The sequence below is a fragment of the Rhipicephalus microplus genome, chromosome 3, assembly GCF_043290135.1.
Source record: "Rhipicephalus microplus isolate Deutch F79 chromosome 3, USDA_Rmic, whole genome shotgun sequence".
Taxonomy (NCBI): Eukaryota; Metazoa; Arthropoda; class Arachnida; order Ixodida; family Ixodidae; genus Rhipicephalus; species Rhipicephalus microplus.
This window is the reverse complement of record NC_134702.1, coordinates 247,723,734-247,739,223: the sequence shown is the minus strand read 5'-3', so window position 1 is coordinate 247,739,223 and position 15,490 is coordinate 247,723,734. Positions and strand designations below refer to the sequence as shown.

Here is a 15,490-nt window from a genome sequence, read left to right as displayed (position 1 = left end):
CAGTCAAGTGCCTAACTCATGTGCCTGCCTGAATTAGATTGCCTACCACTACTTCTTCGAATATCACTTTCTTGCGACAGGGTTCAATTCATTGTAGGGTGCGAGTATTACGTCAGAATATTTTCCAGGTGTTCATTCACCTTATGTTTGTGAGCACACATATTCTTAGAATTCATTTGGCTGGCTAAAAAATATAAAGACACATAGTTATTAAAGGCTATGTAGAAAAGACACGCTTTCGGTATATTTGTTGCAAGCAAGCGTGCTAAACCGTTCATGAAGCCGCACGAGCTCAACGTCATGCTACAAGACACTTCTTTAAGGATGAGTTTTTCTCAAAATATTTCAATGCCGACATTTTGGTTTGCTTTTTGTTGCTGCTTGTGTGTCGCACAATTAGCGATAGTCTGAACTACACCAAAGAATACCAATTTACTTGAAAACTCCCTGTTTTGGGCATTCTTCCCTGCGAACGATGACAAAATTCCCAGCAAAAGTCTCTGTAAATTACTTCTATTACACGCCGCATGTCCCATCACACACACACACACATATATATATATATATATATATATATATATATATATATATATATATATATATATATATATATATATATATATATTGTCACGGGGTCGTGACGTGGCCAAAGACAGGAAACTTCGTGTTGGGATTTAACTGTTTATTTGGGCGAACCTGTGCCCGGTAAAGGAAAAGTCTAATTACAGCAGCAGTCTTGCACAGATGGCAGTCTCGGACAGATAGCGGCGAACGCAGCGTCGGCCTTCGATCAACAACTGACAAGCGGCAAAGCGCGTCGGCATTTATACCCTTGCCGTCGAATGTTCTAGCGTTATCGCTGGCGGTGGCGTAGGTTCCAGAACAATCTGTACCGTTCGCACAGTGGGCGTGATCTTATCGAAATGATCTACTACAGTCCGGAACCTTCTCGAAACCTGCAGGCGCGGTTTGCGCCGAGAATTGTGTGGGGTTTCGGAACGATAACAAAAACTTGTGAAATGGAACGTGGCATTGCCTCCCTCTGAAAAAAAGGCATCGTCCAGATGCTTTAACTAAACATGAAGGTACAATAATAATGCAAGAAAGTACAATGAATAAATTACAATACAACAATAATACAAAAAACACTGTTTCAGTTTGTTAAAGTGCATGGAACAGCTTGAGGCGCGCGACATGGACGACTTCAGGTCGCGATCGGCGTCGTTGAGAGTTCGTGATGCCTTCGGGGACAACCTCGTAATCAAGTGGGCCGAGACGTCGAACCACCTTGTACGGTCCGAAGTACCGTCGCAGAAGCTTTTCACTTAGTCCACGTCGGCGTATCGGCGTCCACACCCAAACACGTTCACCGGGCTGGTATTACACGAAGCGTCGTCGAAGGTTGTAACGTTGGCTGTCGGTCGTCTGTTGATTCTTGATACGGAGACGCGCAAGTTGTCGGGCTTCTTCGGCGCGTTGAAGGTACTCGCTCACATCGAGGTTTTCTTCGACGGTGACGTTGGGTAACATGGCATCAAGCGTCGTTGCCGGGCTCCTTCCGTAGACCAATTTGTATGGAGATATCTGCGTCGTCTCCTGCACCGCCGTGTTGTATGCGAAGGTCACATACGGAAGAATGGCGTCCCACGTCTTGTGTTCGACATCGACGTACATTGACAGCATGTCGGCGATCGTCTTGTTAAGCCGCTCGGTGAGGCCGTTGGTCTGTGGGTGGTACGCTGTCGTCCGGCGGTGGTTTGTTTGGCTGTATGCCAAGATCGCTTGAGTTAAGTCGGCAGTGAATGCCGTTCCTCTGTCGGTGATAAAGACCTCCGGGGCGCCGTGACGTAGGACGATATTTTCAACGAAGAACTTAGCTACCTCAGATGCACTGCCTTTTGGCAGGGCTTTTGTCTCGGCGTAGCGGGTGAGGTAGTCGGTAGCTACCACGATCCACTTGTTTCCGAAAGCCGACGTCGGGAACGGCCCCAGTAGGTCCATACCAATCTGCTGGAAAGGTCGGCAAGGTGGATCAATTGGCTGCAGAAGTCCCGCTGGCCTTGTCGGCGGTGTCTTGCGTCGCTGACAGTCCCGGCATGTCCTCACATAACGAGTGACGTCGGTGGTAAGACGTGGCCAGTAGTACCTTTCTTGTATCCTCGCGAGCGTGCGGGAAACACCGAGGTGCCCTACCGTCGGATCGTCGTGCAGGGCCTGCAGGAGTTCTGGTCGCAGAGCTGAAGGCACCACAAGGAGTTACTTAGCTCGAAGCGGTGAAAAGTTTTTCTTTTGTAGAAGACCGTTTCGTAGAAAGAACGACGCAAGTGCGCGCTTGAATACCTTCGGGACTTCGGCGGTCCTACCTTCGAGGTATTCTATTAGGGCTTTAAGTTCCGGGTCGGCCCGCTGTCGTTCAGCGAAGTCGTCGGTAGTTATCGTTCCCAAGAAGTAGTCGTCATCCGAGTCGTCGGGTAGCGGTTGGTCGACAGGCGCACGAGAGAGACAGTCAGCGTCGGAGTGTTTTTTGCCGGACTTGTAAATGACAGTAATGTCATATTCTTGAATTCTCAGGCTCCATCGTGCGAGGCGACCTGAAGGGTCCTTCAAGGTGGCTAGCCAACACAAGGCGTGGTGGTCGCTCACAACTTTGAAGGGCCTGCCGTAGAGGTAGGGGCGAAATTTCGACGTAGCCCAGATGATGGCGAGGCACTCCTTTTCTGTTGTGGAATAATTTGCTTCTGCTTTGGATAGCGATCGGCTGGCGTAACTAATAACCCTTTCAAGTTCGTCAGCCCTCTGCACAAGAACGGCGCCAAGACCTACGCTGCTTGCGTCAGTATGTATTTCTGTCTCGGCGAATTCGTCGAAATGGGCGAGTAACGGAGGCGTCTGGAGGCGATGTTTAAGCTCCTGGAAAGCGTGTTCCTGTGGCGTTTCCCACTTGAACTCCGAGTCGGCCTTGGTAAGATTAGTGAGAGGATCGGCGATGCGGGGTGAAGTTTTTCACGAACCGCCTATAATAGGCGCACAGGCCCAGAAATCGGCGCACGGCCTTCTTGTCAGTGGGCGGCGGGAAGTCGGCGATGGCGGCTGTTTTCCGTGGATCGGGACGAACTCCAGACTTGCTGATAACGTGCCCCAGAAACAAGAGCTCCTCATACGCAAATCTGCACTTTTCTGGCTTCAGGGTGAGTCCGGACGTCTTGATGGCTTGAAGTACAGCTTCAAGGCGCCGAAGATGCTCGTCGAAACTCGAGGCAAACACGACGACGTCGTCCAAGTACACAAGGCAAGTCTGCCACTTCAATCCTGCCAGTACTGTATCTATAACGCGTTGAAAAGTTGCAGGCGCTGAGCAAAGCCCGAAGGGCATCACCTTAAACTCGAAGAGGCCGTCCGGTGTTATAAACGCCGTCTTCTCTCGGTCTCTTTCGTCTACTTCGATTTGCCAATAGGCAGTCTTGAGGTCCATTGACGAGAAGTACTTGGCGTTATGGAGCCGATCAAGTGCGTCGTCTATTCGTGGGAGAGGATACACGTCCTTTCTTGTGATTTTGTTCAGGCGGCGATAATCGACGCAGAAACGTAGGGTCCCATCCTTTTTCTTCACTAACACCACGGGGGATGCCCACGGACTCTTGCACGGCTGGATAATGTCTACTCGCAGCATTTCATCAACTTGTCTCTTCATTGCCCCACGTTCTCGCGTCAAAACCCTGTACTGACTCTGACGGAGTGGTCTGGCATTTTCTTCGGTTATGATTCGATGTTTCGTGATTGGGGTCTGCCGAATTTTCGATGACGACGAAAAGCAATCTTCGTATTGCAGGAGCAGGGCCTTGAGCTGTTCTTGCTTATCGTTCGGAAGTCTGGGATTGACGTCGAAAGCTATGGGAGGGGCTTGGTTCCTCTGAGCAGGTTCCGCAGAATCGGCGAGGGCGAAAGCACTGGTGGCTTCGACAATTTCTTCGATGTATGCGACCGTTGTTCCTTTGTTAACATGTTTGTACTCATTGCTGAAATTCGTGAGCATAACCGTTGCTTTGCCTGCCCGCAGCTCTGCAATTCCTCTTGAGACGCAAATATTTCGGGTGACCAACAGATGCTGACTGCCTTCAACGACGCCTTCCAAGTCAGGTGATTTAGGAGCGCCGACTGAAATAATGACGCTTGAGCGAGGCGGAATGGGGACTTGTTCTTCCAGCACATTCAAGGCATGGTGTCCTGACGGCGTGCGCGGCGGTAGTGCTTCTTCTGTGGATAACGTTATCGACCTTGTTTTTAGATTGATGACAGCACCATGGAGGCATAAGAAGTCCATGCCAAGGATGACATCTCTCGAGCAACGCTGTAGGACTACGAAGTCTGTAGGATAAATACGGCCGTTAATGGTGACTCTCGCTGTGCAGATTCCTGCAGGCGTTACGAGATGACCTCCGGCTGTGCGGATTTCAGGGCCTTTCCAAGCTGTCCTAACTTTCTTTAACTTCGCGGCGAACGACCCACTGACGACAAAATAATCGGCTCCAGTATCGACGAGAGCGGTCAAACTGTGGCCGTCGATAAGAACGTCGAGGTCGCTAGTTCGCCGTCTCGCATTACAGTTAGGGCGTGGCGTCGGGTCACGGCTGCGTCGGCTTGTTCCGCTGCTTCCATGTTGCGTCGTCCGGCCACCTTCGGTAAGTGAGCTTTTGCCTTCAGGGCTTTGCCTGGTTGGTGTTGTGTTCAAAAAGCTCGGTCGCGTCGGCGTCGTCGTCGGAGGATCTTCGGTAGTTCGTCGCACAGCAACCGCACCTCAATCGGTTGCTGCCCTTAGTTTCCCGGATACGGGCTAGGAGACCGGCCCCGCGTTGGGCCAGAGTACTGCCGTGGGTGCGGTGACATGCAGCGGCTGGGCGACGGCGAACGGGAAGGACTTCGTGGTGTCCATTGAGTTCCTGTCAGGTAGTCGGCGATGTCACGTGGCCGATCTCCTGGCTGCGGACGTGGTGCATTGACGGCGAAGCCACGCAGTCCCATCTGTCTGTACTGGCAACGGCGGTATGTGTGCCCGGCCTCACCGCAGTGGTAGCAGAGCGGGCGGTTGTCAGGTGCACGCCAAACGTCCGTTTTCCTCGGTGCGCTGCGCTGGCCCGCTGGGGAATGGTAGGACGTCGGTTGTGGTGGTGGCGGCGGTGGCGTCTGGCGACGGAAGTGTGACGGGGCGGCGTTTTGGCGTGGACGGGGAGGAGCATTGTGGCGCACTGCAGCGGCGAAGCTCATAGTTTCTGGCTCGGGCGGCGGTGTTTCGGGAATTCTAAGCGATTGCCGGACTTCTTCTCGCACAATGTCGGCGATCGAATCCACTTGAGGCTGCGCCGAAGGCAACAGTTTGCGCAGCTCTTCCCGCACGATCGCTCGGATCGTTTCACGCAGGTCGTCCGAGTCACTGGCTTGAGCAGCAGCGCATTCTGGAGTCAGGCGACGATTATACTTTCTGGTGCGCATGTCCAGCGTTTTTTCGATGGTGGTCGCCTCGGATACAAATTCTTGGACGGTGTTCGGTGGATTCCTCATTAGTCCAGCGAAGAGCTCCTGTTTGACCCCTCGCATGAGGAAACGAACTTTCTTTTCCTCAGGAGTGTCTGGGTCAGCGTGACGAAATAGGCGGGTCATCTCCTCTGTGAAAATTCCAACCTTTTCATTTGGTAGCTGAACCCGGGTCTCGAGTAGAGCAGCGGTCCTCTCTTTGCGAGCGACGCTTGCGAACGTTTGCAGAAATGCGCCGCAGAAGACATCCCACGTTAAGAGCGTGGACTCCCGATTCTCTAGCCAGGTCCTTGCGGTGTCTTCCAGGTAGAAGTACACACGACGGAGCTTTTCTTCGTTGTCCCAGTGGTTGAGGGCGGCCACACGGTCGTATGTTTCTAGCCAGGTTTCCGGGTCTTCAAACGATGAGCCATGGAACGTTGGTGGTTCCCTGGGTTGATGATTGACGATCGCAGGCTGGGACGCTCCGGTTGTCATTGTCGCTGCAGTCGAGGTCATGGTCTTGGTCTTCCGCGCCTTGTCTTGTAGAAGGCCGTACTGCGGTGGGAGACCTTGCTGTCGGCGGCTCGTTCGCTGCTCTTGGTTGGCGTCGGTGTCTTCTCCACGATGGGGGCTGGGTTCACGGCTTGACGGCGGCGTCCGGTACATGAACGAAGCAGCACCTCCACCAGATGTCACGGGGTCGTGACGTGGCCAAAGACAGGAAACTTTGTGTTGGGATTTAACTGTTTATTTGGGCGAAGCTGTGCCCGGTAAAGGAAAAGTCTAATTACAGCAGCAGTCTTGCACAGATGGCAGTCTCGGACTGATAGCGGCGAACGCAGCGTCGGCCTTCGATGAACAACTGACAAGCGGCGAAGCGCGTCGGCATTTATACCCTTGCCGTCGAATGTTCTAGCGTTATCGCTGGCGGTGGCGTAGGTTCCAGAACAATCTGTACCGTTCGCACAGTGGGCGTGATCTTATCGAAATGATCTACTACAGTCCGGAACCTTCTCGAAACCTGCAGGCGTGGTTTGCGCCGAGAATCGTGTGGTGTTTCGGAACGATAACAAAAACTTGTGAAATGGAACGTGGCAACATATATATAGTTGTACTGCCACACTGGTGCAAGTGCTGGCCCGCGACCCCGCCTGATGCTCCACACTCCCACGGGGAGCCATTCATCCAGCCCAGAAGCACCTGTCGACACTACCGTGCATCGCTTCAGTCGTCGCTTGCGAGGCCTCCTTCCAGAGTTCACTCTCTCACAGGAACACTCTACAAGGCACCGCTCACATCTACCAATGGCCACCGCCAGTCCACAACAGTTACTACGAGACAGTAGTTTGCAAACACCATCTCAGGTAACCCTTTTTTCCCCGCTGGTGCCTGATCGCTTTGGTGGTGAAGCACATGAAGACGTCGAAGACTGGCTTGATCACTATGAACGTGTCGCCAACACCAACCAGTGGTCTCTTGAACAAAGGCTTTCCCGCGCATTTTTTATCTCCACGACAGCGCTAGAACTTGGTACGAAAACAGAGAAGGCAGTTTGTCAACATGGAATGACTTTAAAAGAGGGATGATTGACACATTTGCCGATGTCGACCGGCGCGAGCATGCGCAGCATTTACTCGAGCTATGGGTTCAGAAACCCAATGAAATGGTCGCAATGTTCGCTGAGGATATGGCCCGTCTCTTCCGTAAAGCTGACCCGCACATGACCGACGACAAAACGTTGCGCTACCTCATGCGCGGCGTTAAAGAGCACTTGTTTGCCGGACTTTTGCGGAACCCGCCAAGCACCGTGACAGACTTTATCAAAGAAGCTACGGCTATCGAGCGGGCATTTCACCTACGATGCCGACAATACGATCGCTTGTCCGGCAGCGCCCACATTCAAGTCGCCGCTACGACATCTGACGAACAAAGCTCGTAGCGCGATTTAATAAGAGAGATTGTTAGCGAATAGCTGCTGAAGGTGCGGATTCTAGTCACGGAACCACCCACAACGTTTGTAGCTGAAGTCGTCCGCGAAAAAATACGCCAAGCGTTTTCAACAGCTGATCCTACTGACGATCAGCAACCTATGAGCTAGGCAGCCGCGCTTCGCCGCCCACCGCCCGTTCCGCCGTCGTACCACCAGCCATAGGCAGCCGTTCCTTGGTCGCCACCATAAGAACAGACACCCCTGCCGTCGTGCCGCCGTACTAAATGTCGCCGTACCCAGAGCCGTCTCCGAACGAGACACGGCATTTGCCACATTACGAGCCGTTGCGGCGTCCACAGCTTCGTAAAACAGACGCCTGGCGCACTGTACATAGGCGTCCGCTTTGTTTTACTTGCGAAGGTGTGGGCCACATTTCCCGTCATTGCTGGCGCCGCGTAGATATGTTTCGATCTCTTCAGCAATGGTCTGACGATCGACGCGCCAACGACGGCTACGCACCACGCCGGAAGACTCATTCTCAAGGACCCCCCTTGTATCAGTCACATTTTGACAACCGCCGTGCCAATAATGACGACTGTGTGCCTGATTACCAGCCAGGTTTGGGACGTCGACCACGCTCTCCGTCTCCGGCATATTCGCCTTCGTCGAGCCACCGAACTACAGCCAACGTCGTTAGAAGGAGGTCACCGAGTCCACGCCGGAGAAACCGAAGGCGGCGACCTCCGGGGGTGAGGTTGCAGGCCGTGAAGGCGACGAAAAACAGCCCCCGTTACTTGTACCACAGGACGCCGTAAAGCCGAAAAGTTGTAACACCGACGAAACTGTGATCACATATCTTACCGTTTCGGAAGACGGACAGCAAGTAACAGCCTTAGTTGACACCGGCACCGACTTTTCTATCATAAGTGAAAACCTTGCCATACGCCTCAAAAAAGTGAAGACTACGTGGGCGGGACCTCACCTGAGGACAGCAGGCGGCCAGCTGTTGATGCCTGTCGGAAGGTGTACAGCAAGACTCGACATCGGTGGCTCTTCTTTCGTGGCAACGTTCGTTATCCTCACCTCATGTTGCAAGGACATGATCATAGGGATGGTCTTCTTAAGAGAATATGGTGCCGTCATCAACATCCTGGACCGTTCAATTACATTCAGCAACAGCCATGGTTTAGTTGACTGTTCAGACGCAATACGTAACACTTTACGTATAATTGATCATGATGTGGTCGTCCTGCCCCGGTCATGCACTCTTGTTTCGGTGGAAGGCCACGAAGCGTTTGATGGCGAAGGCATTGCTGACCAAATTGGCTCGCTGCTATTTAGTCATGGCATTTCAGTCACACGAGGTATCGTCCGTCTCACTGGTGGACGAACGAATTTATTTCTGACGAACTTTAGTGCTGAGCGCTGGCACCTTCCGAAGGGCACAGCTATCGCTTCGTATGACAATATTGTGGAAATGCGAGGCAGTTTATGTTTGTCGGTATTTTACGAAGCGCCTAATCAAGAACCAGAACCCGTTCTCGACGTTGGCACCACCCTGTCGAAGGACGAGCGACAGAGGCTTCTTCAGCTGCTAGCCGAATTTCGCGACTGCTTTTCAACGACATCACGAGTTGGTCGAACACCTTTGACAAAGCACCGAATAATCACCGAGGACACGGTGAGACCTGTCCACCAGAACCCTTATCGTGTAGCTTCAAAGAAACGCGAAGCCATACAACAACAAGTCGCGAAAATGCTTGCAGATGACGTCATTCAACCGTCACAGAGCCCCTGGGCATCACCTGTAGTGCTAGTAAAGAAAAAAGATGGCACCCTGCGTTTTTGCGTGGACTACAAGAAGCTGAATCGGGTGACCAAGAAAGATGTGTACCCACTCGCATGTATTGATGACTCCCTTGACAGACTTCAGCACGCTCGCTACTTTTCTTCCATGGACTTGAGGAATGGATACTGGCAGATTGAGGTAGACCCAAGAGAACAAGAGAAAACCGCTTTTGTGACGCCAGATGGTTTATACGAATTTAAAGTCTTGCCTTTCGGTTTGTGCTGCGCGCCCGCGACTTTTCACAGGCTTATGGACACGGTACTTTCGGGATGGAAGTGGAAGACGTGCCTAGTCTATCTGGACGACGTTATAGTGTTTTCGACTACTTTTGATGAGCATCTCAAAAGGCTGCAAGTTGTTTTACGTGCCATACGTTCGCGGGCCTGACATTGAAACCAAAAAAGTGTCATTTTTGTTTTCACGAACTTCAGTTTCTCGGTCACGTCGTCAGCAACGCAGTAGTCCGGCCCAATGCTGGAAAAATTGCCGCCGTCCCACAGTTCCCAGTACCCTCCAAAAAGAAGGCTGTCACGCGTTTCCTGAGCCTTTGTGCCTACTATCGCCGGCTTATCGGAGACTTCACCCGCAACGCGTCGCCACTAACTCGTCTAACAAGAGAAGATGTTGCCTTGGAGTGGAAAGAAGAACAGGAGGCTGCCTTTAATGACCTGCGTCAACGTCTTCAAACGCACCCAGTGCTTGCCCACATCAACGAAGAAGCCCCGACGATGCTTCACACAGACGCTAGGAATGTAGGTCTTGGGGCTGTGCTTGTGCAACGGCAACAAGGCAAAGAAAGAGTGATCGCCTACGCAAGCCGAACGCTAACACGTGCAGAGGCTAACTATTCAACAACAGAGAAAGAATGCCTCGCTGTAGTTTGGGCAGTACTGAAATCTCGCCCGTACTTGTATGGCCGGCACTTCAAAGTTATTAGTGACCATCACTCCCTTTGCTGGTTCACTAATCTAAAAGACCCCACCAGCCGATTAGCGCGTTGGAGCATAAAACTGCAAGAGTTTGACATGACGGTCGTGCACAAGTCAGGCAAGCGACATATGGACGCTGACTGTCTGTCCCGTTCACCCATTGAGTCGGCAACTCTACCTGAGGAGGAGGAAACAGCATTTCTCGGTGTCCTCGACACGACCGCCATTGCGCAGCAACAACGTGACGACACCGAGTTGCTTGGCCTAATTAACTACTTGGAAGGCAGATCTCAGAAGGCGCCAAGAGTTTTCACAAGAGTGTTGTCATGGTTTTGTTTATGGGGCGGAGTACTCTACAAAAGAAAGTTTTCGTCGACAGGATCCGCCTATCTGCTCGTCATACCAGCAGCCCTTCGTACCGAAGTACTCAAAGCATGCCACAACGAGGTGACCTCTGGCCATTTGGGTTACATGAGAACGTTGGCCAGAGTACAGCAAAGGTATTACTGGCCGAGACTAACCACAGCCGTGAAGCACCACGTTCGTACCTGTCTCGACTGCCAGCGACGCAAGTCAACACCGACTAAACCAGCTGGCCTCCTGCAGCCTGTGCAGGTCCCAACAGCTCCATTCTACCAGATAGGGATGGACATTTTGGGCCCGCTACCTACTTCTACTGCAGGGAACCGCTGGGTTATCGTCGCGACGGACTATCTGAACCGTTATGCCGAGAGAAAGGCTATCCATAGAGGTACAGCAGTAGAGGTGACAAGATTTTTCTTCGAAAATATTGTACTCAGACATGGTGCACCAATAGTCGTGATCACAGACAGAGGAACCGCATTTACGGCAGCTATTTTGGATCACGTCCGGATGCTGAGTGGAACAACGCATCGTAAGACCACCACCTACCACCCACAAACAAAAGGCTGACGGAGTGCCTGAACAAAACCATTTAAGACATGCTTTTGATGTACGTAGAAATAGAACACAAAACTTGGGATGAAATCTCACCATACATTGCGTTTGCGTACAACACGGTTAAGCGAGAAATGACCCGCATGACCCCGTTCAGCCACGTTCATGGACGAGAAGTACGAGCTATGTTAGATGCGATGCTGCCGCACGAAAGTGACGACATCGAGCCAGACGCCAACACGTTTACGGATCCGCCAGCAGCAAGAGTACAATGCAGGCCGCTACAATGCTCACCGCAGAGCAGTTGTCTATCAAACTGCGACAAAGTATGGGTTTGGACACCCGTACGGAAATGAGGACTATCAGAAATGCTCTTAAGAAGATACTTTAGGCCATACCGAGTGCTGCGACAACTGATTGACGTCACTTACGAAGTCGTTCCCGACAATTCATGTAGTACCAAGCGTCGCCAGCACCATCCTGAACTCGTTCACGTAGTGCGCATGAAGCCTTACGTCAGCGAGTGATTGCGTGGGACTTTTCTTAAAAAAAACTGCATTATTGACTTCGCATCGGGTCGATGCTTTTTGAGAGGGAGGCGAATGACCCATGTCTACACGTGGACAAAAACGATGATGGGGGGATTTAATGGACACCAGATAGTGGGCCTCTGGCTTGACTGGAGAACGAAGTAGAAAATCTTGCGGCTCAGCTGTTCAGACCACACTGCTTTCGCTGCCTCAAGGCGTACTTGTGCTTCGTTCGCGTGGTACTGCGACAATATATATATATATATATATATATATATATATATATATATATATATATATATATATATATATATATATATATATATATATATATATATATATATATATATATATATATATATATATATATATATATTGTAGCGAAGCCTCCGAACTATGAAATGGGTCGAACTCTTGAGTACCTTCTAGTGGGGCTACCCAACAAGGACGCCGCTCGCGCTGAGAGCCCGTGCTTGGCTGTGACTGTCGCCATTGTATATTCTCGCTCGTTGCCGGCTAATAAACGTTTTAACAATTTGGGGGAGGCGCTGCGATCCCGGTCTATGCCTTTGGAGCTACGATCACGTACCCTGCCATCTACTATGTACCAAGACGCTTCTCAGCAAACGCCTCCTCCAATGCCACCCCCTTGTCCCGGTGTCCCCAGAATCCGCGATCCACCCATCTTCACTGGCGCTGATGGCACTGACGTGGAGGACTGGCTCGCCATTTACGACCGCGTGAGCGTCCCGAACAAATGGGACGAGGACGGCAAGCTGACCAACTTGGTGTTTTACCTTGCCGGTGTCGCCAGTTTGTGGTACAACAACCACGCGTCCGATTTTGCCACCTGGTCCGATTTCAAGACCGCAATCGTCAACGTCTTCGGCCGCCCTGCTGTTCGCAAGCTGCAAGCCGAGCAGCGCTTGCGTGAACGTGCTCAGGAGGCTGGTGAGTCATTCACCAGCTATATTGAAGATGTTTATCCACTGCCACGCATTGATGACGCGATTGACAGCCTTCATAGAGCCGATTTTTTTTCTTCTCTCGATCTGCGCTCGGGGTACTGGCAAGTACCCATGGCTGACGACGCTCGACCAAAGACCGCCTTCGTCACGCCAGACGGCTTGTACGAGTTTAACGTCATGCCGTTTGGTCTATGTAATGCACCTGCAACCTTTGTGCGCATGATGGACACCGTTCTGCGCAACTTGAAATGGTACACGTGCTTGTGTTACCTCGACGATGTCATTGTCTTTGCTCCGGATTTCTCCACGCATCTCCAACGTCTGAAAGAAGTTTTCGCACGTGTGAGCAATGCCGGCTTACAACTGAATCTGAAAAAGTGCCGCTTTGCAGCATGCCAACTCACCATACTGGGGTACGTCGTGTCCAAAGACGGCATTCTTCCTGATCCTGCCAAGCTTCAGGCCGTGGCCGAATTCGCCAAACCTGCATCTGTCAAAGAACTGCGTAGTTTCGTGGGCCTGTGCTCATACTTCCGACGCTTCATACGAAATTTCGCCACGATCATATCACCGCTGACGAAGCTCCTTGGAAGCAACGGGCCCTTCAATTCGTGGTCATCCGAGTGCGACGACGCGTTCGCGAAGCTCCGCCATTTGTTGACGTCGCCTCCTATTCTACGACCCTACAGCCCCAACGGAGGTGCACACGGACGCCAGCGGAGTAGGCCTCGGCGCTGTCCTGGCGCAGCGAAAACCCGGATTCTGTGAATATGTCGTAGCATATGCAAGCCGTACGCTCATGAGAGCCGAGAAAAACTACACCGTCACGGAGAAAGAGTGCCTGGCGATCGTCTGGGCTCTTACAAAGTTTCGACCTTATTTGTATGGTCGCCCATTCGATGTCGTCACCGACCATCATGCACTATGCTGGCTTTCATCATTGAAGGATCCCTCAGGCCGTCTCGCCCGTTGGGCTCTTCGCTTACAAGACTACGATATCCGCGTGCTGTACCGCAACGGACGCCAGCATGCTGAAGCCGACGCCCTCTCGCGCTCCCCTCTGCCTGAAGGTGATGTGCTCTGCTCAGTATCCTCGGCTGCTGTTTCTGCCATTGATGTTGACATCATCGCTACCGAACAGCGAAAGGATAATTGGATCGGCCCGCTCATCGACATGCTCTCTGATCCATCCGCAACGCCATCCATGCGTGCATTGCGTCGTCAAGCTCGCCTTTTCACCATTCGTGACGGCCTCCTACACCGACGCTATTACGACGCCGACGGCCGGCAGTGGTTACTCGTGATACCCCGCAGTCTGCGGTCAGAGATATGTGAATCCTTCCATTCTGATCCGCAATGCGCGCACTCTTGGGTATTCAAAACCTACCATCGCATTCGACAACGCTACTTCTGGCGCGGGATGTACCGCTATGTGCAGCAGTTCGTTCGCTCTTGCCTCACTTGCCAACGCCGTAAACCGTCAGCCCACATGTCGCACGCCAGTCTACAACCGTTACCTTGCCCTGACCGTCCCTTTGGGCGCGTAGGTATCGATTTGTATGGACCACTTCCTCTGACATCGGCTGGTAACCGCTGGGTCATCGTTGCCGTTGACCATTTAACGCGATACGCCGAAACCGCCGCTCTCCCTGCGGCTGCTGCGCGCGATTTTGCGTCCTTCCTGCTGCATCGATTTATACTGCGCCACGGACCACCCCAAGAGCTTCTCAGCGATCGAGGCCGTGTCTTCTTGTCGGAAGTCGTCGAAGCCATTCTGACGGAGTGCCATTCTGTCCACCGCAAAACTACTGCTTACCACCCACAGACGAATGGCCTCACCGAACGCTTTAACCGCACCCTCGGCGACATGCTTTCTATGCACGTCGCTGCCAACCACACTAATTGGGATAATATACTGCCCTTTGTCACCTACGCCTACAACACCGCCCCTCAGAGCACGACTGGTTTTTCACCTTTCTACTTGCTGTACGGAAGGCACCCGTCGCACAGCATGGACACGATACTCCCGTAGACGCCGGATCCATCTGAGTGTACACCTATTTCCGAGACAGCCAGGCTTGCTGAAGAGTGTCGCGAGCTTGCCAAGACTTTTACGACGCAAGAGCAAGAGCGGCAGAAGAGCATTCGTGATGGCTCCACCACTTCTGAGCCCACGTTCCTTCCTCGTGCGCTTGTATGGCTCTCGATCCCGACCTCTGCCGCTGGCCTCTCTTCCAAACTACGTCCCAAATACGAAGGCCCCTACCGTGTCATCGAGCGCACCTCACCCGTCAACTATCTGATCGAACCCGTTGAACAATCTTCGGACATGCGCCGCCGTGGGCGAGACATCGTCAACGTGGAGCGCCTGAAGCCTTATTATGACCCGCTCATAATAACAAGCTGTTAGGTCGCCAGGCGGCTCCCTCTTCGACCCCGGGGTAATTGTAGCGAAGCCTCCGAACTATGAAATGGGTCGAACTCTTGAGTACCTTCTAGTGGGGCTACCCAACAAGGACGCCGCTCGCGCTGAGAGCCCGTGCTTGGCTGTGACTGTCGCCATTGTATATTCTCGCTCGTTGCCGGCTAATAAACGCCTTAACAATATATATATATATATATATATATATATATATATATATATATATATATATATAAGAGAAGGAAGTTCGTAAGTATAAGGGCTTGTTTTTCCGTGTTTTTGACACAACAATACTGAGACCTAACAGACAATATAGCCAAGGAATGCATAGGGAAATTTATTAGACCCAATGGTAATGTAAATGTGAAGAAAGAAAAGTGGGTGAAAAGATAACTTGCCGTGACCAGGAACCAAACCTGCGACTTTCGAATAA

At 51.9% G+C, this 15,490-nt stretch overlaps 1 protein-coding gene and 1 long non-coding RNA gene across 4 annotated transcripts in view; one reads left to right on the top strand and one right to left on the bottom strand.

The window, feature by feature from the left end:
- Nucleotides 1–15,490, bottom strand: part of LOC119161150 (rifampicin phosphotransferase) — a 586,004-nt gene that overhangs the window by 452,396 nt on the left and 118,118 nt on the right. The gene's annotated exons all lie outside the window — the stretch shown is intronic.
- Nucleotides 1–15,490, top strand: part of LOC142804208 (uncharacterized) — a 60,464-nt gene that overhangs the window by 22,100 nt on the left and 22,874 nt on the right. The gene's annotated exons all lie outside the window — the stretch shown is intronic.